We start from the raw sequence: 24,705 nt of genomic DNA on the forward strand, positions 1-24,705 counted from the left end.
CATTTTACTTAAATATTTTGCTCCTGCTGCAAGATCTGACCCTACAGCTACATTTAACCTGGCCAGAGTATTAGCTGAAGAGCAACATTTCATGTCACACACTAGATTAAATCCTGCTCAGTGACTTCTCTGAATGTCCAAGGCAGTATTAAGAAGTCCATCCATCTCTATACTTTGGTCTGACAGACACTTTCCTCAATGAGTTTTTGCAACAGAAAACTTTTGCTGGAAAAAAAAAACCAAACAACCAAGAAGTCAAAGATTTAAAGCAAAGACTTGAGAGAAACCATCAGAAAACCCATGTGACAGAAAGGGGTGGACAGTAGCAGAAGTTTTCAGTCTTTCTAACTGCTGTACAGTTCTGGAGTGGCAATTTGAGAAATGGCCTGAGCTTATTTATTCTCATTTATGTTACATCTTGATAGATCCAGAGGAAGTCTAATCCAGCCCACCAACGTGATTTACGTGAAATAGGACAGCTCCTAATTTAATTTGTTTTAATGGAAGCCTCAATGATATCCACCCTTGGCACACCATTACAGGGGGAGCACCTGAAATGGGAAATATCTCCAGCTGAAACTGAGAAGCTGATCTGTCTGAGCTGCACTGAGCTGGTCTTTTTTCCTTTCAGTTTGCTCATCAGTCCCATCAGACCTGCTGAAACAAACAGCCCAGGAGAGCCCCCAGACACGAGTCAGAATCTTCACAAATCACTACTCTGGCTGCTGAAGCCATTATTCAAGGACTCACAAAGTCTTCTCATCATTCTGGAGATGAATGCTGGATTTTGAACTGGCACTTGAAATGATAACCAAGCTGGCATCAAAACCACAGCACCTGTGTGTCATCACCAGGTGTGATATCCACTCACAGCAGAGACAAGGAAACCTCTCCCAGACAGAGAGCATGAGAGCTGGCAGAGGGCATGGAGAAGAAGAAGAGATGACAGGAATTACTGCTCTGCCCTCCTGGGAACAGAGCAGAATCCACCATAAATTTCTGTGAAAAACTGGATTCTTTTTCAGCGTGGCCACTTTTTTCCTGTATGGTCATCACAGTCTTCTGTCACCTTCCTGCTGAGGTGACAATTCTCATGCCATCCTGTTTGTCTGCACTTCCTTGGCTACATCTGCCTGCATGCACAGTGAGTTCAGGATCCTCTCTAGAAACCAAGTTTCTTGGTGTTTGCTCCAGCACTCCCTTGAGTCAAAACCCTTGACTAATACCCCCAATAACTGTCTGATGAATTCCTCTTCCTTAAAACCAGAATTAACACTACCATGACCCAGAAAGAGAAGAATTTGTCAGATCAAACAGCAGTATCAGACATGGGGAAGGGGCAAAGTCACCCTGCAGATGCAGCATGGAAGAACCATGTCAGAGGAATGTGGAAACCAGCCGCCTTTGGGAGCTGAGTCAGACACAGAGCCCTGCTCTGCTGCTTCCTATCCACACAGCTGCAAATTGGACAGATGAAGGATTGTACTGCCATGACCCAAAGCAGATGAAAAGGGATTTCATTCACACCCTGGTATTTCCATGCCCTGGCTGAAAAATGCAACGTTTGAGCACAGGAATGACAAAGTGGTGCTACATAATCCCAGGGTAAACTTCCTGGACAACATCCAATGATATTCTTCTGAAAAAAAATTACAAGTAGCCATTTCCTTCTGAACTGGGAAAAAAAGCTTGCCCCAGTCCTTGGGTGTGATTCTGGGCAGAGCTGAGGTGCTGCTACCAAGGGCTGCATCTTACACCACCCCTGCCCTTGGCCTGCTCACCAACAGTCAGGTGGTGCTTTATCCTCGTGCTGTTCAAGGGCTCCAGACATTTCCATATGGTTTGAACTTCTGCCAAGGCTATAACTTGATTTTTTTCCTGATGTCTGAATAATCTTGGGCTTTGCTCTATGACTTTCTGCCTCTGAAAGAATTCCCTCCATGTATTGGCACCAGTGCCTGGCCTGAGGTGCCCACGATGGTCAGCAGTCTCCTTTCTTCTTCATTTTGCTGCTACCTTTGTGTACCAATAGCATTGTTTTTTCCTTCTGGATGGAAGTCACTCTTGAGATTTGTCCCCATTAGTCCTCATCAGGAGGAAGAAATTCTTCCCAAAATAGTTCTAGTGGCTGCTTGAGTCCTTCACCTTCAAGACTGAGATTGCTCTTCCCTTCTAACTCATACGAGCCCTCCTCAAGAAAGGATCTGGAGCATCCCTGAGAGTTAGGGCATGCAGGGAATGAAGAGGAGGGGACAAGGGGTCTGGGATGGGATGGTGGGGTTTGACTCAAAAGCAATTTTTTTTCTTTCTTTTTTTTTTTTTCCTACCCAGAAAAAGCAAACCCAAGCATCCCAGCCCATGCTGTGCTATGGGAGCCAGCCCAGTGGGCCAGCCTAGGGGGAGCATCAAGATATATGGAATCATTGAACCACAAAATCATAGAATGGTTTGACTTATAAGGGACCTTAAAGATCATCTAATTCCACCCCTCTGTCTATTCCACACCTATCTATAAAGATGTTTCCTTTCATGTCTGCCCGGCAGCCCCATTTCCCTGTGAACCCTGCAGAGGAGCCAGCCTCAGTGCACACTTTGGTAAGAAAAGCTCCGTGAACAGAGCATCACCCCAAAATGAAAGTGCTGCTCAAAATGAAAGGCACATGCCTTGTGCTTGGTAAAACCTTGAGTTCAGACATTTGTGCCACATTGAAATTTTGTGGATGGAAATCCTGGCCAAGGCACCTCCCTCCCACCTCTGCAGGGTTTGTACCATGGCTACAGGATTTGCCTCCAGCCTTTGGCAGTGGTTTGCTTGGGGATCATGCAGGTAAACAGAGTGAAAGTGTTTTTGTTTGACTGTAGGGATGCTGCAGAGGACAGGGGCACCTGCTCCTGCCTCCAGACTCTCTGGGGGCTGCTGCAGCCACTGGCTCTTGGCACAGCAAAGGCACTGCAGTGTTACTGCTGTTCTAGAGAAATAATGGCTACAGACTGCCCTTCTCAACTGGCAGCAATGGGAAAGAAAAACCTGGGTTTAAATAAAACCAGAGTTTAGCAGCTCTGAGATGGCACTACAGGTGTGCTTAAATTCCCTCTAACTCCCTGACTCTGAAAGGTACCAAAGTCATGTTGCCTCCAGCCTGCTGAAAGAGCAAGGGGAAAAGGCATCTCTGAGCAAAATTCTTTCCCTGAAATATGTTGATCCTTGCTCTCAGCTGAGCAGAGCATCTCCATTCCTGATGCTGCCATCACCACCTGGGCATGCACAGATGATGCTCTGGAATGTGTGTGGGGCTGGCCTCACAGCTCTGAGCAAGTGATGGGGCGTGAGACAGAGTCAGCCTGGACAGGGCTTTCCTCAGCAGCCTTGGGTGCCCAGCAAGATTTTCATTCTCAGTGCTTCCTGATATCATTGGCCTCCTCTGGCTCACTCTTTTTTTAACCTCCTCTGACATTTAGGGCTGGTTCTATACTGGGGATTTAATTCAAATTGTTTGAGGATGTGAATTTAGAGAGGAATAATTATTCTTGATTAACTCCCCATGTGGACAGTCTTGTTCCAAAATAAAAGTGCTTTATTTCAAATGGGTTTAATTGACTCCAGGAAAATCACTAGGTTGTTTTCTCTAAGAAAAAGAATAGATACAAAATGAAGAATACTTTTTCTCCCTTCCTTTCTTGAAAAATGCAAGGACTTTTGAATGTTATGCAAGTTTTAACTGAAAATTGCTGTATGTTATTATGTATAATTTGCACCTCTGATAAACTGCATGCTGTTAAAATTATTGTTCCATGAAAATAATTACACAGCAGCCAACATAATTAGACAAGCAGTGCAAAATCAGAGGCAGAAATGTAGGGCAATATTGTGAGCTGTTTATAAGGGAGGTTGCTCTGAGGTGTATTTTATTCTGTCCACACATTCACACAGAGCCTGATTTACTGAAACCAAACCTGATTACTGAATGTAACAAGCCTCACAAAAAAACATGAACAAAAAAAGGGTTCTTGGCTTTAGGATGAATTTTCTGTTAAAAAAGTACAAAACAAAGCAAGACAGAAGATGGATCCCCGAATAATCAGTACCTTTCTGGGGAAAATCAGAAATTGGGGTGCCAAATAATGTCCAGGAATACCAGTAGTGGAGGCACTGAGGCTGCTGCTGCCTGTGGTACCCAGAAGGGAGAGCTGGAGACAGGCAGGGCTCTGGCTCTCACACATGGGCTCAGGCACAGGTTTTGTGCCATCCATATCATTGACCTCATCTCAAATATCACCAGTTAAGAATATTTTATGGGGACAGTGCAGGATGCAGTGAGCAGTTTAGGGTGAAGAATGTTTAGCATGAATCCAAACCCAACCCTTTTTTTCCAGGATCTGGTCCCTGCCTTGTTGGGTACCATGACAGACCTGCCCAGAAACCTCCTCTTCCCAAAATGTGCTCTGTTTAGATGCAATCCAGCCTTGAACAGAAATGTTCTCCTGGAACTAAAATTTTTGCCCTTATGAAATTGTCATCAGAGCTGCTTCATGTGATTCTTCCAAAAAACTGTTGTCATTAGCAAATCAGCATTTTCTGCATTAAAACAAGAGAAAAAAACCCCAACCCACCTAAAGCAACCAAAACTCTTGTGTGAATCAGTAGATAGGAAATCTTATTCTGGGACTTCCCAGACAGTAGGAGCTACCACTGCTGGCCAGTGGAAAACACAAAACACAGGCTTTTCTCAGCTTCCTTTTTTCCACCCAGCAGCAGCTGAGAGCCAGCAGCCCCTGGACCCCAGCCCTGATTTTCAGGACACAGAGGAACATGCTGGGATCAGAGGAGTACAGAGGTTTACAGGATGGCTCATGTGCATGAAGACAGGCAGAGTTCTGCAGAAACAGAGCCTAGAATTGAGACTCCTGCAATCACACCATGAGAAGTGGGAATCTTAGTGCTCCCAGAGAATGTTTTTTTCCTTTGCTTTTCTGACATTACTTTCAATACTGGGTTTCACTGCCCCTTCTCCTTTGTGAAGATGGAAGAGCAATGAACAGGCAGGAGGTGATTATTCCACTCCTTTAAAACCTACTGTACATGTTACACATTTAACAGCTCAGCTGAGAAAAGAAAACCTATTTCCATATTTATCCATTCTTTATGTTCACTTCAATGTACAGTATAAACCATTACTCACACATACCAAGGCAAATCTTTCCCTTCTTCTGGAAGACCAATATCCTAATAAAATTCATTATTTTAATTGTCTGGCCCATCAAGCAAACCAGATCATGGCCAGGAGTGTTTAGGTGCCCATCTCAGCATCCTGGCCACCTTTGCCAGGTCCAGGAGGAGCAGGAGCAATTGCTCTGCTCCTGTGGCCTGTGGTGGGAGGGAAGCAGTGGGAGCAGAGACCTCGCTGTGGGGTGGAAACTGGATGTGCCAGAAGCAAACATCTGGAGTCAGGAGCTCGGGAAGGATCTTTAGTGCCACGTTTTAGGTACAGCCCTGGTAACTTCAGGGACTTTCAGCAGAGCCTGGGCTTTCTGGGGCCTGAGCCCTTCTGGAAACAGGACTTCAGGATGCTTTTGTAAATTTTAGTCAAGGTGAATTTATACTGAAGTCTAAATCCACAGTTAATTACAATGAAGAATAAATGGTTCTGAAGAGATTAGGGATGAGCTTTTGAAGGAGGCCTCTGAATTTTAAGTAACCAATTCTCTTTGAAAGTCACTGGATTTGGGCTTCTAACTCCCTTGCTCACTTTTGAAGATCCAAACCAAGGTTTAAAATTCATTCTGTTAACAAGCTAGCCAATATTTCTTTCCTGGGAAAGCAGTCTTCTGTTATCCTAAAATTAAGACAACAGAGGGCTACATTTTTTGTTTTATTCTCCAAGGCTAATAATGAAACAATATAGAAATTGTGAAAAATAAACTACAGCAATTTAGATATTTAGTTTTCAAATCAGTTGACAGGCACAGCAAGGAAATGGTTTTGCCTCTGAAGAAATAAATGTAATAAAATCCTGTTTAAATAATGTTTAAGTGATGTGATGAAAGACGGGTTCACGAACCCTCTGTTATGTTAACAATTAGCAGTGCAGGACATGGATTTTGTTTAAGAAATGTGTACTGCTAATACTGGGGTCAACATATGGATAAACAAGAATGGCACTATGCAGCAGAGTCAGGCTCTGTTAATATCTGCTTGGTTATCTGCATTGCTTTATTTATCACACCAAGATCTGCTGCAGTCAGGTCCTGTGCGTCCACAGGCAGCTGTGGGCAGCCAGCCACACTCTTGCCCACACTGAGACATTGTGGGGTTGGGACTGGATGATCTTTAAGGTCCCTTCAAACCCAAACCACTCTGTGATTTGTGTGCTGGAGTGGTTTTTGCTCAGAGGGAGGAAGGGCCACGTGTCAACCCAGTCCTGAAGTCTGACCTGTGCTGTTTGAGCCAGCCAGGTCCATGGGTTGGGGCACTGACCTGGGACCAGAACCTTGTTCTGCTACAGACTAACCATGCAATGCCAGCCAAGCCACTGAGCTCTGCTCTCACAGTCTCTTGTAAATTGTTAATCTTACTTACCATGAGCTGGTCCCTTGCTGTTGGCCACAATGGTACCCTGAGCATGGAGCTCTCGCTGACAGGAAGGATAAAATCCTTGGAGTTGGACTTCAGAAGGCTCAGATGCCTTGGACAGCTTCTGATCCTCTCCCTTCCAGCTGCCTTGGAAAGCTGCTGCCTCACTCCAGACACATCCTTGGACAGCTTGATCCTCAGTCCTCCTCAGTAACAGCTTGAGAATTGACATAATTGCTAAAGACTGACCTGAGAATCATGAGAAGGCTCTGCCATTTATAAAGAAGCAGCTTCCATCTTCTTATTCCTTATATACTCACTTAAGCCTTTGAGTTTACACTTGGGGGTGATGGAAAGGTTTATTATTATATCTGAGCCAACAACAATCCTCTGAAATACCTGCTAAGTGACCTAGCTCACCAAACATCTCCAGGGGTTTTTCTATCTATGTGTATGGAGGACAATCTGTAATTTCCATGCTGCAAAACCCAGAGAGTAAGGCAAGCCTTGCTCCTGGAGGCTGGCAGTGTGATGGCTTGGTCCAGGAAAAGGCTGATGACCCTCAGTTCCCACCATGGGCAGTGGAAGTTGAAGGTATCCAGCAAGCACAGGAAGCCCATGGATGGCAATGGGCACTATTTGGACCTCAGTGCAGTACCTGATTAGATAACAGTCTGTCTCTAGGTAGAGCATGTATTCTCTCTTTCATTCTTCTTTTTTCTTTCTCTGTCTTAATAATGCATGTAGCTCTGATTTATTTTTTATCAAGATTAACAATGGAACAATACCACTTCAAATATTAAAAAGGCAAGGAAATGTAGGTACTGAAAAGGAAGGAAAATACCTCAATTTCAAGCCTAAAGATTACTTTGGGTCCCAGAGGAAGCAGAAGCAATTTAGTGGCTGATACCCTTAGCAAGAAAAAAGGTTGTAAGATTAAGACCAACTGCTGTTTGGATAAGTGGTTGGTAATTGCACATATCAGCAATTATGTGCTGTCATATCATTTTTCTGCTACCTTACTCCTCTCTTGTGTCCCGTCAGGGTTTACTTGGAATGACCCTACATCCATGGTCCTCTTTGGATTCACCTTCCTAATGTCACAGCACAAGTTCAAAGAAAAAAGAAGTCATTATTACAGGAGGTGCCTGGTGGAGGTGCTCCTCTTCACAGATGTAGCTAGAGGCTACTGCTGTAATAACCAGGCTTCCAGGGAGAGAGAGAGAGAAAGAAAGAAAGGCCTCCTGAACCTGCAAAAACCCTCTTTGTCCTCCATCCTCACAGTGGGAGAAGGGGGTGTGGGAGGGGAGAGTTTGAGTGGGAGAGGTTGGAGTGGGGTGGGAGAGGATGGAGTGGGGTGGGAGAGGTTGGAGTGGGGTGGGAGAGGATGGAGTGGGGTGGGAGAGGATGGAGTGGGGTGGGAGAGGATTGATGGGGTGGGAGGGGGTTGTTTCTGTGTGCATGGTTCCGATGCCACCCCACCCCAGGGTGTGCAGCACTCGGCTCCAGATGACATTGGAGGGACTCAGGGGAGTGTGACCGTGTTCACAGGGGTCTCAGGTTGAGGGAAGAGATGAGGATCTGACTCCATGTTTCAGAAGGCTTGATTGATTATTTTATGATATATATTACATGAAAACTATACTAAAAGAATAGAAGAAAGGATTTCATCAGAAGGCTGGCTAAGAATAGAAAAAGAAAGAATGATAACAAAGGCTTGTGGCTCGGACTCTCTGTCTGATCCAGCTGACTGTGATTGGCCATTAATCAGAAACAACCACATGAGACCAATCCCAGATGCACCTGTTGCATTCCACAGCAGCAGATAACCATTGGTTACATTTTGTTCCTGAGGCCTCTCAGCTTCTCAGGAGGAAAAATCCTAAGGAAAGGATTTTTCATCAAAGATGTCTGTGACAGGGGAGCTGGGTGCTCTGAGTCCTGCCTTGTCAGGGCAGTACAGGTCATGTTGAATCCTCTTCAAATGAAAAGGGGGAGCTTCTGTTCTGTACATGTAAGCTGCTTGTAACTTCTGCCCCATCTGGGGGTAACAGAGGCTGGCCCTTGAGCTGAGCTCTGGGGCTCACTTCAGCTTGCCAGAGGCTTTGCACCACTCAGAAAAGCAAACAGCATCAGAAACACCTTTTTCCTCACAGAAGTAACTGATTCCCCAGTAAAGTGTCAAAAGATAACAAAGTCTGTTCCAGCTAAACTCATCTGTTCATTGCCTGAGGGAAGCCTCCAGCTTATATGGCACCGGGTGCTCCCATGGAGCAGAAAGTATTTAGCTCACTAATCAGAGCCAGGCAGGAGGTGTGAGTGTGGCTGCCTGCAGTGTGCCTGCAGTAGGTCTGGAGAGGACAGGCACTAGCTGGCTTTCCAGGGTCCCAGAGTGGCCCACAGTGATGCCTCTGAGCTCAGGGGCTTGACAGGGATGGAAAGGAGAGCAGGGTTTTACACGGGGATGCCAGCACAGCAGCAGAGCCAGCCCTGTCTCTGGGTGGGAAGCCCTGGGAAGGACCAGCAAACCCTGGGAGATGCCAAAGCACAGCCAAATGCAGGAGTCTCAGCAGTGATAGTGAGGTGCTACCTCACAGCTCATGGAAGAGCTAATACCCTTTGAAAAGCAGATAAAAGATTCATCAGCACAGATGAAGATATGAGGGCTCAGGCTCAGACAGCCTGTAGCTCCTGCCAAAAAATTGTGTGGAAGGTAGAAACGAATTTAAAAGGTTGAGTGGGGGCCAGCAAGTCAATAACTGAATAATCCCACCCAGATAGGAAACCAAAGCATAAACAAGAGTCTCCATGTACTGACAAGTTAGCACTGGTTGCACTCTGGAAAGGATCCTAAAATAACAGAGATTCCTGTAGACAGAATAAACACATCTCTCAGTTGTCATCCTGAGCAGAGGGTAATTGCCTAGATGTCTGATTGACTCGCTGCTAGAACTAAGTATGTACTTCTCTGACATGCTGTCACCTCCTTCCCTGTACGGCTGAGATTTCTCAGCAAAGCACATCAGGAATCAAAGCAAATGTCCACAAGGAAAGATGCAGCTCGACCTTGAACTTTAATCACTGGCAAAGGGCTGAAAATGTATTTAAAAAGAAGTGAAGTTCCTGCATTCCTGAGAGTGACATTTAATCTCAAAATTCCCTGGGGGCTTGTGCATGTGTGCCCCAACCCCCCAGGAGAGGAGCCCGGGGCTGCAGCCCTGTCCGAGGGCTGGAGCTGGCCCGTGGCTTCCTGAGCTCCCCAGGCACTCACAGCTGGGTCCCCAGCTCCCCTCTGATCCCCACTCCTTCCCAAAGGCCTCCTGAGCTCCCCAGGCACTCACAGCTGGGTCCCCAGCTCCCCTCTGATCCCCACTCCTTCCCAGAGGCTTCCTGAGCTCCCCAGGCACTCACAGCTGGGTCCCCAACACCCCCTCTGATCCCCACTCCTTCCCAAAGGCTTCCTGAGCTCCCCAGGCACTCACAGCTGGGTCCCCAGCTCCCCTCTGATCCCCACTCCTTCCCAAAGGCCTCCTGAGCTCCCCAGGCACTCACAGCTGGGTCCCCAACACCCCCTCTGATCCCCACTCCTTCCCAAAGGCCTCCTGAGCTCCCCAGGCACTCACAGCTGGGTCCCCAGCTCCCTCTGATCCCCACTCCTTCCCAAAGGCTCCCTTCTGCCTTTCCTTCAGCATGTCTCTTCCCAGTTTGCACTCCTGGAAGAGATGGAGGATCACAGCTCCTAAATTAATCCTCCTTCTAGCTTTAGCAGCTCTTTTACCCTGAACAAGAGTGTTTGATGCCTTCTCAAAACCACTTCAAGGCTCTTGGTCAGCAATTCCTACCAAGTGCTGTCCACCCTGCTCATGCTTTGCTGCCTTCCCACCTCAGAGCCAGTCTCTGTTAAACTTTTATCTACAGAAATGTAAGAGAACCTACTCCAAAGCCTTAACATTGGAATATGAATATGAATATTCAGGAAGCCCTGGAAATTGCAGGGGGCTGGACAACTGTCAGCACAATAGTGATTTTCAGAAGTGAAGTGACCTGGTCAAGTCCCAGGCTGGGATTTATTCCTATGGGAAGGATGGTGTGCTGGTTTAGAATTCAATTCATAATAGATATAAAAAATACTGTACTAAATGCAATGCAGTGTGAATTCATGAAGGTTGTTGACTCAGTATTACACTCTAACATGTAAAAGGCTTGTGTTTTTCTCCATAGTATGTGACAGGTTTGGTACTGAATTCAACCAAAATTAACCTGGCATATCCCATGTGAAAGGAAAATATTTTAAAAACATGCCTTTAATGGTAACTACAAAAGAAAACCATCAGTAATTGAAGGTAATTTTGAAAAAGTCCTGGTTCAAAGTCCTTGGTCTTTCATATTTTGCATCTGGAGAAAAAAAATCAGATCATCAGAAGGCACAGACATTTGATGTGTGATTGGATGGAGCCCTGAGCAACCCCATCCAGTGGGTGGCACCCCTGCCCATGGCAGGAGAGTTGGAACCAGATTATCTTTAAGGTCCCTTCCAACCCAAAACATTCTGTGATTCTATGATGAACAGCAAAAGGATAACCATGGATGTGGGGTAACCTGCATCACTCATCAAATAATGGGGTAACCTGCATCACTCATCAACTGCACTTGGGCAGTTGGAGTGGCTGGACACAAAACAACTCCTCACCAAATGAGGAATGCTGGAGAACTTCAGGCTGCACTGGAAGCAGGCAAAGCAGCTGCTGTGAAACCTGGGGAAAATCTGTGAGAGGCAGCTGGGAAGGAGGAGGTCACGCTGCCTCCAGGAGAGCAGCCCAGCACTACCAGCAGGTGATGGAGCAGGAGAGCCTCTGAGAAGCTCTGCAAAGGTGTCATGGCATGGGAGGAAGGGCAGGTTCTCTTTTCTCCCCTCAGGAAGCACAGGAGGGCTCAGGCACTTGGTGAGGCAGTGGAAACCATGCACTCAAACCTGAGCTGGTGGCCCAAGAACAAGACCATTTTCTCTATCTCTTTGCATTTGAGAATTCACCCTGGAGGGAGCTGAGTCCCAGGTCAGAGTGAGGTTGTGAGGGTGGTTTATAAACCCATCCTCTCCCCTCACCTCCAGCCTGTGCAGGAAAAAACCATTTTTTAACAGAAACTTTGACAGAGCCGTCACTTTGTGAACACTGCAAATATATATATAAAGCAACTTGTCTAATACATGTTCAAGATAAAAGTTGGAGATGTCAGAAAATTTTATCTGAAAAAAAACAGGCATTCATGCACAAGAGGATAACTTGAAACTATCTACCCATCTACTAAACTCCAAGCTTTAGGTAGATAAAGAAATCAAGCAGAAGCTAAAGGAGGCAGACACGTGTAAAATGATTTCTGAAGGCAGAACAGGACATCCCTAGGAGTACTGCTAAACTGAATTTTGGGGGGAAAGTGGCAATTACCCAGCCCATGCCTCCTGCCCTGCCCTGCACGGCCCCAGGAGTGAAGGGATCCACTCAGGTGAGAGAGGAGAACGTGCCCCAGGGGACTGGGATGGCAGGATGGTGCACATCTCCACTGAGCCAGCTCTTCTTCCACCCCTAAGGACCTACTCATCTTTCTCTGTGCCTTTAATTTAGGAATAACACAACAACCCAGGGGGAGCTGGGTTAGGAAGGTGCAGAACAGGCAGGAAGAGCCCAACCCAAGCAGAAGATGAGGTGCTCAGCTGGTGCTCCCTTGGTCTGATTTCATATCAGTGATGACAGGAAACGAGTCCAGTGATTTAAAACCAGTATAAAAGAGTCCTAGCTTGGGCCTACTGTACAGCAAATTCCCTTTTCCTCCAAAATGGTATTTTTCACAAAGAACTTTCTCTCACAGAGACTGCAAAGCCAGAAGGCTTCCTCCATTCATTTACATATTAAAACTCAACACATGATGAAGGACAAGCAATTATTGGAGAAAGCAAAGCAGTTCTCTTAGTTAAGTTCATTACATTTCTTTTTTTTTCAGTAAAGTTTATGCTCAACAGAAACCTGATTATTTGTATCCAGCACATTAACTTAAAATGATTTAACACAGACAAAAAGAATGAAAAAATGCAATGTGAAAGAAATGTGTGGCACTTCATAATAATGGGGAGTTCCATTATTTCAGCTGGGCTGTGTCTGTCACTCTGTTAGAAGGGAGGTTTGTGCACAGAGCCAAGCACTGAGCCACCCCTTGAGGCAGTGCTCAAGTGCAGGGTTCTGCTCCCCTGCCCTGGGCAGAGTTCAGCTCTGTCCCAGCAGCAAAGTTGACTGCTCCAACTTCACCCTTATGATGAAGGGTGCTCTTTTTCACCCAGACTGATCTGTACAGAAGATGGATCCTGAAGATGATATTTTAAACTTTCATTTTCCCTTCTGGTGCCATTTGGATTGGGTTTTTTTTTTTCCCTCTCCCACATTGTTTCACATTAGCTATATTCAACTACAGGGAGTATCAGAAAATATTACCTCAGCTTGAGAATAGGTTTGCTCTCAAGTGACACCTTCCAATACTTCTGATTTATACCCTTTTCCTGCATTGATCTGTTGGGAGATTTCGTCAGCTATATCTGACATAAACACTGTATTATTCTGTATTGCATTATACCCTAGAAATCCACTCAAATCCCTTTGCTCCTCAAATTAAAGCAATATGCATTACAGTGTCCTGATTTCCTTCTATTCTTGCATTTGCATTTTTGTATCATGCTCTAGATTACTCATGTATATTTTGGCATAAGCATCTCCCTGCTCATTTAAGAATATTGCCTTTAATCTTCATTATACCTTGAAGCACACAAACCCCTGGCCCCAAAGGACACAAGGAGACTTTTAGTTCCCACAGGGGCTGAATTTCTGTGGAAGTTATTTAAAGCAAATGTGGTGTTGTTCTGAAGCCCAAGCCCTGTTCCAGGGCAATCCCATGGACACCCACAGTGTCCCTCTGGTCTCACTGCTCCCCACAGCACCTGAGGTTTGGTTTGTCTGCCTCACTGCAGATCACCACAGCTTTGGGAAGGGACTTCTCCTCCTTCCACAGTGCTGCACACTGCAACTCTGCTGCCACAAGGTTTTAGTTGTGTGGCTGTGCTGGGGTAACTCCTCAGCAGTTTGACCATGCAGTTCACCTGCCTGCAAGCAGCTTTTTGGTGGCAGAAATGGAGCAGCAGCTGGAGATTGTACTTTTGCTGCAAGAGGCTGGGTGTGTTCACTGCATCGTTCTTATTCACTTTAAGTACCTTCTGAATAATACTTAAGTACCATCAGAATAATCTGTTATTGTGTTTCTTACAAAACATAATTCTACCAGAGAACAGCTAGTAATATATCACATATTCTGGTAGGATTTTTTGGTGAGTCTGCCTTACTTCCCAGATTTGTTCTGTGGTAGGAGTCCATGTAGGTCCAATGCTTGCCCCAGTCAGATCCCAATGGTGACACTGGAAATGTATTCAGTCAGACAGAGCCCCAAGTTCAGTATAGCTACATGACTTATTAGAAAGGTCAGGAAATTCCTTGAAAGAGCAGCTTCTGATTTTTCAGAGATGGGATATAGGCATGTTGGTTCAGAATTGCTCTGTTTGATAACCAGTCTAGATAACCAGACATTCTCTTTATTCTGGACTTTCCTGAGCTATAACATCCCCCAGAATGTGGACTGAAGCAAAGCTGGTAGGAAAAAATTCCTGTAGTTTAGGGACAAGTAATTCTTTCCATAGGTGGGAGGGAAGACCCAGATTTTACTCCCAGACCATCATATTCGAAGCAACCTTGTTGTTGTATTCTCTTATTTTCAAACATCCAAGATATCCAAGATTTGGTTTAAAGATCTGAGCACAACAGACTGCAGGCAGTCAGGGACAAGGTGCACAGAGATATTGGGTGGGCTCTCTAGAAGTATTTGGAAGCTGCAGTCCTTTACCAAGAGAAGTCCTTTACCAAGAGCAGTCCTTTACCTTTATCAAGAAACCCACAATGCCAAGTAAGAGCCATGTGCAAGCCATGACCCACCTTAGTAAGCATTAAATATGGGTCCAGTGTCAGCAAAGAAATGGAATATAGATCATTGTACTTGGAAAGGAGGAGCCTTTGTACAGGGCAAAGCAGAAGTTGAAGATAGTTTGACAAGAAAACCACTGTCACCTGGAGTCACAAGGGAAATGTGTCTGCACCTTCCATGTCAGCACAGGAAACTTCCTTTTCCACTTGTAATGAGGCAGTGCCCTCATGCAGAGCCACTGATCAGTCCAGCATTGCCCAGGAATGCAAAACTTTCCTTGGAGGACAGTCCAACATTCATGGCTGTGAGGACAGCATGTCCTCCTGAAACCTCCCACAAAATGCCCTTCCCTGGCCTGGTCACATTCAAGGGCAAAAGATGCCATTACTGCTGAAAATGAATAAAACTGTATGTCCAAGCAGATGAGACCAACCTCTGCTAATGTCCAGGGGGCAAGGAACAAAAAGGACAGACAAATAGAAGAGGGCAACAAACCCAGTTACATTGTGCCTACAAGAGCAAGTAGAATACCATTGCATATTCATTAAGATTTGTTCAAAAGTTCAGAAAATTCCCTCCAGTAACATAATGGGTGATAATTCAATTTATTTATGTTTTTAAGGCATGAAGACTAGCTTTAATTTCCCTCAACTGTGCCTCTATTATTATTAATCTACTTATCTTCTAAAAAGATCGTCTAAACTACACTTCAATAGGGAATGTGATCTTTGGCCATGTAGGGCTTTGCAATTATCCAGTTCTGAATGAACTTGTTGTTGAAACATTTTTTAAGTCTAATGAAAACATTAGATCAATTCCTTGCAGTGATAGCTGTCATTAAATCAATAGTGTGTGTAAGTCCATTACACTGATATTTGACACGAACTGCCGAAGGTCTGCTAACAATGAAACCATGCTGAAGTGTGTCCTCTGCTAGGCATATTTCATATGAGATAAAAATCTGTTAAGTCTACAGTAACTGAAACTTTTCTTCTTTAACTAAAATAAACAGAGATGTGAAATGTTGCTGTAACTCACACTAGGACCACCATGATCCACACGGGTTTTGGAGCTGGTCCTTTTATCACACCTCTGTCACAGCTGTGCTCTCAAATCAGGCAGGAAAGCTTTTTATGATTGTTTATCTGTGTGGCTTACAAAGAACAGGCAGAGGTTTCACAATAAAGCTCTGATGGAGGACTTGATTGCTCCCCCTCCAAAAGCAACAGCACTGTCATCAGCTCCAGTGAAAGTCAGGCTGCTCCTCAAGCCCCTGGAAAATGGAATGGAGGAAGATTCTTGTGGCTGAGGATCTTCCCAAGGAGAAGCAGCACCTTTGCATCACAGTGCAGCAGCTTGCAGGGCCAGGAAGCACAGCCAGAGCCATTTCTCCATGGAAAGGAGCAGTTCCATTGTATATGACATTATATTGCAAATGGGAAAGATAACTGAAGGAACTCTGGCTCTGTGGTTTAAAAATATTTTCCAGTGCCCTACAAATTCAATTTTCCACTCCTACCACGTGTGCTTCAGCTACAGCCTCAATGCAATCCTGTGAGACTGTGATGTCTGATGTAATAAATTATGGGACTCTTACCATGAGAGAAATATAAAACTTGAGAAAATGTCTAGCTGATGGATTTGAAGACTGCTCAGCCTGCCACTTCTTGAGATTTATGAACCTAACAACTTTTCAGTAGTAGTAGGTAACACTTGCTCACAGGCAAGGGAGCTGTGAGTACACAAGTGTAACGGGAAATGACAGCCAATGGCAGACACTGACAACTTTCTGGCTCAAAAGATCACTTTAAACTGAAAATCCAAACTGATTAATTTTGAACATGTTAAAGATTTACTGTGAAGTGGGCACAGGACCATTTAATTTTTAGAAACCTGGTCATTAGAAAATGCATTTTTTCACAAACAAATGCAATAATTGATAGGGGAAAAACTCCAAAACGATCCCACCAGAGACATTCTCTGGGACTTTGGTTCCCATAATATTTTCAGCAGACAATCCCAACCAGTATCGAAGGGAGCGAGCCCCAGGCAGACACGGGTCCTGCCCTGCCCTGTGCGATGGCTCCCACTAATGGCAGCAAGGGAAAGCTCGGGCACTCCCAGCAGAGCACAGAAAAACCCTCTGCAAACCCTTCTTCAACACATTTTTGGTGTTTGGTTTTAAATGTTTAGAAGTACAGTTACCAACTAGACTTTAATTATTTTTTTCTGTTGTCAGAATGTGAGCATGACAGAAAATAATCTGTATATCAGTTTCCTTGGATGGGTTTTATCTCACCATCAGACAGCAGCAGTGGAAACTTCTAGAGATACAAGGGAGATACAATGTAGGGTGTGATTCCCATTGATGGTCTGACCTATTTCAGGCATGGGCTGAGTCATGAATTCGATTTTCCTGCTAACTTCTATCTTGACTACACATGGAGTTGAGGCAACTGGTCCAGACACCTGATGGAGATGGCCCCAGCGTGACTGCAAGGTGATGTCACACAGAAAACACCCTCTTTGTGCTCAGCCAGTGAGGAAAACCATGGCTGAAATGAGGACACCATGTAGGAGTCCCTTCTAGGGAGCCCACACTGTGGGATCAGGGCCATGGGATGGAGGTTCCTGTTCATGGCTGGGGAGACTTTCAACCCCCTTATCATGGGGTTTGGGATTTTGGTCAAGTGTGTGCTCCACTTCTGTTTACAAGGAGAGAAAGTCCAAAAAACTTGGGTGAGGACTGGTAACCACAGCAGGTTACCAAATATATTTATTTTATGTTTCAGTTTTGAGCACAACAGAGATTATCAAAACAGCTGAGAAATTTTCTGTTGGTAACATCGCAGAGATATCTTCTTGCAATCAGACACAGAGACCAGGTGGAGACTGTCCGTGGGTCCCATTTCTAAATCTCAGATACGTTTTTATAGGGTCTCTGACTCAAGGAATAAACATGAGAGGATTACAGCTAATCAGATAAGTATGTCTTTATTTAACTGTAACATCAAAAATTAAGCTTGCAGTATGTTCTTAAGAGATAGAGTCTTCAATCTAATTCAAAGATTTCTTTTGAAAGATTTTTTTTCCTTTTAATTAAATTGTGTTGATTTTATTTGACATTTGATTTCAAGCAAGCCACCAGAATTTCTCCTTCACCGTCTGCCTTAAACCTGTGTGTAACATGTCACAGTCAAAAGGCCACCCCACTTCTCCTGAGCATTGCTGCATTTTAGGTTCTCTGTGGATGACACAGAGCAGCCCAGGAACAGATCTGTCAGGACCCAGGACATCTCTCTGGCTGTCCTGAGCAGCCAAAACCCCTGCCAGGGGGCTCAGGGACCCTGGCACAGAGCCCAAGATGCCCCTGTGGTTTTGATTATGACCCATGGAGCAAGTTACCAACCTTTGATGAAGATCTGCAAGCCACAACAAATTAGGGAGAATGATAGTGAATTTATCACGAGGTGAAAATAGATTTTGGGGTTTTTAGAATGGGTGTTCAGGGGGCAAGATGGAGGGATCTGGGCGTGTTCAGCCTTTCTCCTTCTTCTTCTTGGCCTTCATCTTCTGCTGTGGTGTTGGCACTCACAGATTGGTTTAGAGTAGCAGCTCAGTGTCTAACACAGGTGATAGGTATTGGACAGTAACTGTAACCATTGTACAGCTAGTTTATAGTATAAAAAGATAACACTGCCCCAGGGGCAGGCAGAGTGCCTGGACTGTCTTGCTGAGCGAACCTCGGCAGGACAGGAGAAAGAATTTTGCAGATAAGGAACAATAAACAACCTTGAGACCGAGAACTGAGGAGCTCTGACTCCTTCTTTGAGCACCAGGCTGGGAAAAGAGACTTTCTCACCTTTCTCAGGGTCACTGTGACAAGCTACAGACCCCGACACAGATCAGCCCCAGAACATTTCCCACTGAGGATGTTTGTCCTGTGCAGGTAGCATGGTCTGTATTTGGCACATGTACATGCAGCAAAAGTGAACCTGCTGGCACATGATGAGCTTTCCTTGCACCAAAGAATGAGTTATGGTGGAATCAGCAGCAAAACAAACACCCTGCAAATACCCAGGGAGATATTTTGAATAGCTTGTCCCCCTGCACTGGTCCACAGTAGGGCCAGACCAGCATCCAACAGGTATGACCAATAGCAGGAGGCTGAAGAGATGTAATATTGTTCCTTTTCATCAGCCTGTCCAAATCCAATGTGTTTTCTAATTCAGCTCCATGGATGAAAGCCTTAGGGCTTATCTGGGGTCATTGCTCTGGTCTGGACCCAGTCACATACCTGCCATGGTGGCACAGTGGTGGAGGGGGAAGGACAAAGTTGTCACTCCTGGTGGCAGTGCTCCTTGCAGGACCACAGTGGTGGCCTGTGAGAACATCCTCATGTTCAAATCCACACATGAAACTGCAGAACCCAAGGAGGAAGCTACAGAGATGCTCCACCAGCAGCAAAAGGAAGATTAGAGAAAATGTGGGGCTGCTGATGAACCAGCTGGGTGTCCTGGAAATGGAAAATATGGAAAAGGTGGAATTACTGAATGGCTTCTTTGCCTCAGGCTTTACTGCTGATGTCAGGAGTCCCAGACCTTGAGGTAAGAAAAGTCAGGAGAAAGGAAGGCTTCCCTTGGTCACAGAGGAGTGGATTAGAGACCAGCTGTACACACCTCCCATCCATGGGCCCTGATGCACACAGGTGCTGAGGGAGCTGGCAGATGTTGTTGCTAAGCCACTCCCCACCATCTTTGAGAAGTCATGGAGAATGGGAGAGGTGCCCAATGACTGGAGGAAGGCAATATTAATCCCAACTTAAAAAAAGGGAGTACCCAGTACTTTAAAGCAGGAGCACCCAGGACATTACTGGCCAGTCAGCCACCCTCCATCCCAGTAAAGTGTGGGACAGGTCATTCTGGAGGTCGTCACCAGGCGTGTAGAAGAAAAGAAGGTCAGGAGTAGTCAGCATGGATTCACTAAGGGGAAAGAAATTATGAGAGCTGGGCCAGTTTAGTCTGCAGAAGACAAGACTGAGAGGGGAACTCATTAATGCATATAAATATCTCCAAGGTGGGTGTCAAGATGATGGTGCTGGACTCTTATCAGTGGTTCCCAGCGACAGGACAAGGAGCAATGGCCAGAAACTAAAACACAGGATGTTCCACCTTAGCATGAAGAACTTCTTAACACTGAGGGTGGCACAGCACTGGAACAGCTGCCCAGGGAGGTGATGGAGTCTCCCTCTTTGGAGACATTCCAAGCCCACCTGGACACATTCCTGTGTAACCTGCTCCAGGTGACCCTGCCTGAGCATGGAGGTTGGATTGGACTTCCAGAGGTCCCTTCCAACCCAAACAATTCCTTGATTCTGCCACATGTTAAAATGGAGGATAAGTTCTTCAGAATAGGTTAAAATAAATAATAAAAGAGCAAAAAAGAGGAATCTATGCTCTACAGAAGTAATCACACAAATATATCAAGGTTGTCAGGATGTCAGAAATTTGTAAACACTGCCTTAGCATCTGCTGGGAAAGAGCCCTGTATCCACTCAATTCCCCTCTCATTTGTTGCTGAAACTGGAAACTGCCCAGTGAACAAGGCAGGAAATTTGAGGAGGAAGGAGACATGGTGAAGGCAGCTGAATGGTGTCCTGGGGCACTGGCTGTTATCTCCGTCCCTGCTGAAGACTTTTTCTGAGATACTGCCAAGTCATCCAAACCATACATTGAAAGCTGTGTCTCAGTAATTGTGTGGCGTTTTGTTTTTTGAATGCATAAATTAATACCCCAAGTTCTGATTCACAAAACTGCTGAGCACTCGTTGCTGTGAAAGAAAACAAGGGCATTGTCCTTCCAGCACATAAAATGCTAAAGAACGTGAAGTGTTCAGAAAAATCAGGTCATTAGGCATGCAAATTGGGTCATCAAAATTAGTGGATCTTTTTGACATTAATCTCTCTAGACTTCTTCCTGGGAAAACAGGGAGATCCCATACCCTACAGGAGAGTTGTGAACTAAATTAATTTAATGTTTGTTTCTCTATCAGCTCCAACCCCATCTGATGCTGATGCTATTTGCATGTTGGGTGGGTTGCTTCTTCCTCTTTCTCACTCACTATCACTGAGGACACAGCTGTACTGGCACAGCATCCCAAACCCTGGACAGACATGGAATGGGACTCCTGCCCCATCCCCTACAGACACACCAAGCATCTCTGGTGCTGATGGTTCTATCTGGGCTGCTGACCACTAGGGTTTTTAAGCTCCCAAATTTTCAAATTTGCTTATATGTGAGCATTGCTTCACATGTCCAGAGTATTCTTAGGGCAAGGGTGACACGACCACTGCCCAGTTTTAGGGCAGATTTCCACTCCACAGAACTTCCCAACAGCAAAAGCATCTCCAGAACACACTTTTTCCTCAAAGTGCTTCTGCTCCCCTTCCATTTAGACAAGCCCAAGTCTGTTATCCCTGAAGTAAAACACTAAAACTCCTACCACAGATGTTTAAAGTTAGAATTTCTCAGAACAAAGAGCTTATTCAGCTTGAAAAGACTTACTACCTACAGAGAAGAGCTAACGTCTTAGCTCCCCGCTGCTCCAGTCCCCGGCATCTGGGGGCTGTCTCAGTCACTGCTCAGCCTGCCCCCCCAAATCCTGCTGCAGGCACAGGCAGCAGGGTGGGACCCCTCAAAACTGCTGTGCCTCCATCACCCAAGGCTTTGTCAGGGGATTCAGGGAGGACTTATTTCAATATGTTCTTGAAGCTATCTGATGTCAGGCTGTGTGTCTCAGGGGGCCGCGAGCTCCGTGTAGTTTGCTGTGCCATCTGTTAAGGAAGGCAGCCACTCGTCTCTCCGCTCCGTGACCACAGATGGGGAGTTTTTCCCCCTGTGTGCATTCCTGTCAATACATGCCAAAGCCTTCCTAGCTGGAGCCAGGTGGAATCACCACCACGACGAGCACGCCTGGCAAGAAGGGTGCTGCAGCACGGGCCTCCCCAAGAACCTTGGCTCAGGGTGTGCAGATGAGCTGAGTGAACGGAGCTGGCCTGCAGCAGCGAGGGCAGGTCCCCAAAACACCTCTGACTTGCAGGACACTGAGCAAAACCTCCAGCAGAGGAGCTCAAGGAGGAGGTTGTGAGGCTCCATGCAACACATGCAGCCCCAGTGCAGATGTGACCCTCCTGCTGGCTGGCTGTGGATGGTGCTTGCCCCAAATCACCGTCTGGCAACAGCACCATGAACCTCAGACAGAGGAAAAAATGCAAAACCTCAACTGCTGACTCTGTGGAGATGCCTCAGGTCTCAGTGGAGGCTTGGTGTGAGCTTTAGTGAACATGATGTCCCCAGTGCCCCAGACTGCAAAGGAAACCTGCTCTGCTGAAATACCTACTGAGTCCTGGAGGGAAAATGCAACACAGAGTGAACACCAGGTCCCCCAATGGCCACAAGCAGCCACTGATTTCATCAATAACCCCTTTTTTCCAGGGTGATAATCACCCCTTTTTTCCAGGGGTGATTATCACACCTTTCAATATTGAACTGACACTTTTCCAGTGTAACTGGGACCATTTCTGAGCCTGTGGGCTGGAAGTTTTAAAGGCAGACTTTACAGACAGGAGACCGTAACAGGAATTCTAATTCAAAGTTGGAAGACTTACAGAAAGGGGATGTTGGTTGGGATGGAAAGTTTTACAGAAAGAACCAGGCTCAGATCACTCTCACTTGTGATCCTTTTGGAACAGGTATTTCACCTGAGCAGAATAGAAACTGACATTGTACTTATTTTCACTGGAAAGCAAATGTTTGTCCTGCTCTCACAGCTCTTCTCCCATCCCAAGAGTGACAGCAGCCTGTGGCATTTCCCACTGCAAGCAGCTCTGTTGTCCTCTGGGAAGACACAATTCAGCAGCAAAAGCAGCAAAGCATTTGCCTATGAGGATGCATTGCTGAGGTGGGCATGCCAGAAAGACTTTCTGAAAATGAAACTAAAAATAACATTTTTTACACCAGGATTAGAAACATCTTCCCCCTTCATCCCCAGCCGTGCTCCCAGGAGCCAGAGGTGCTCAGCTCTACTGCAAACCTGCTTTCTAAGCTCAGACCTAGATGCTCCCTTGGGAGGCAGCATTTTGGGGTGCCAGCAGATGTTTGCATCTGTCACTTCTTACAAAAGCCAAGCAGGACTCAGTGAACGCAGAGCTCAACCAAACCTTCCACCTTGGCAAAGCTTCAAGGGCTCTTGCTGCTCACACCTGCTCTGACCAGGCTCTGTGCATGTGCAAAGGCAGCTGAGGTGGTCCCTGCTTCAGATGTGCCACACTGGGGATCAGGAGCGAGCCCAGGAATAATGAGGGACGTGGGGAGAGCCTGAGGTGCACCATCACCAAAGGACCAGCACTTCTCAAGATTTTTCCAGACAAATGCAGCTTTTGACTGATGCCTAGTTGATCCACACAGAGATTTCACCTTTGAAGTCTGTGTGTAGTTAAGGCTCCTTCCTCCCATCTCACCCAGCAGAATCAGGAATTAATTTACAAGTGGTGTAACTAAATAAAAAAAAAAAATGAAATCACTTAAATAGTGTGACCATGGTCACAAGGGTTTTCAGGATGAAGAAGAGACGAGAATGTTGACTCCATAATCAGAAGGCTTGATTTATTATTTTATGATATATGTTACATTAAGACTATACTAAAAAGAAATAGAAAGGAAAAGGTTTCTTCAGAAGCTAGCTAAGCTAAGAATAGAAAAGAATGAATAACAAAGATCTGTGTCTCAGACAGAGCAAGAGCCAGCTCTGCCATGAGTGGTCAGGAAATCCAAACATCCACAGGAGACCAATCACAGGTCTACCTGTTGCATTCCACAGCAGCAGATAACCATTGTTTACTTTTGGTTGCTGAAAGTGCAGCTTCTCACAAGGAAAAATCCTAAGAAAGGATTTTTCATGAAAGATGTCTGCGACAAAATAGAATACTCTGACTAGGGGAAAACTTAATTTGCAGATCTCTTCTCTACTTCCTCCATGAATTTACTTCTGCTATAATTTAAGTTCACAAATGCCTGTGAAACTACTCTTAAAACTCTTTTCAAAAAAAAACCAAAACCAGATGAGTTATGGACATACATCTCTGAGGCATGAGAACCTCTGTATTTAAAGCAACTTCCAGAAGAGCTCTGCCTGCCATGAGCCCTCAGCAGGGTCTGCCTGCACACATTGATTCTGAGTGCCCACATGCTGCACCTGAATGTCTGAATGCATGGCAAGGGGACAGCTGGCAGGGCCCCCTGGCCTGGGGATGCCTCAGCCATGGACCAAGCTCACCAGCATTTATGTGGGGACCCACACAGCCAAAATTTTCCTCCAGGTCTCTTACAACTGGGAATCTGCCAGTGCTACATCTGCTTCTAGAAGCTGAGTCCTGTAACAAGGATTTGGACTCCAAAAAAGAGAGCCCTGGGAGGGAAAGGATTAGGCATGACCCTTAAAACAAATGAAGTCTTTGTGTTTTAATGTCTGCATTCACATCTCAGCCTCTGTCAAGCTTTTCTCCCAGTGCTTTGGGGGGTGGGCAGGCCAGAGTCATGGCACCTTGGAGGGATGTGCTGGTTGAGGTAGTATGTCCTTAGACACCAGGCAGGGCAGAAACAACACAGGCCTTTGAGAAAAGAAACACTTGCTCCTTTCTGCACCTGTATAATTCCCCAGATGGACATCCACTAGGGCTGCCAGATCTAAAATCTGATAGCACGAGGTGCAGCAGCCACAGCAGCTGGAGGAAGCTGTGAGGAACTGTTTTTCCATTGTGCCATTCAAAAAAGCTATTTGAAATGGAAAAGAAGATGGAATAAAAGTGGAGAAAAAAAAAAAAAAAAAAACAAACCAAAAAACAGAAAAGGAAGAAAAAAAGCTGCAGACAGCCCAGGGTAGAAAGGAGAGGAGCAGAAGCAACAGAAAACAAGAAAAAAACCCCATCACTTTCAATCCTGAAAAGGAGTACTTTTGGAGAAAAATAACAATTTTTCCCTTACAAAATTTTAAAGCAAAACCCAAACAAATAACTCCAAAGGGGCAAAAATGCTGGCCCTAATAAAAAACTCACAACCTCTTCA

The sequence above is a fragment of the Agelaius tricolor genome, unplaced genomic scaffold (genome assembly GCF_023055355.1).
Source record: "Agelaius tricolor isolate 1412-34295 unplaced genomic scaffold, bAgeTri1.0.p SCAF_6, whole genome shotgun sequence".
NCBI lineage: Eukaryota > Metazoa > Chordata > Aves > Passeriformes > Icteridae > Agelaius > Agelaius tricolor.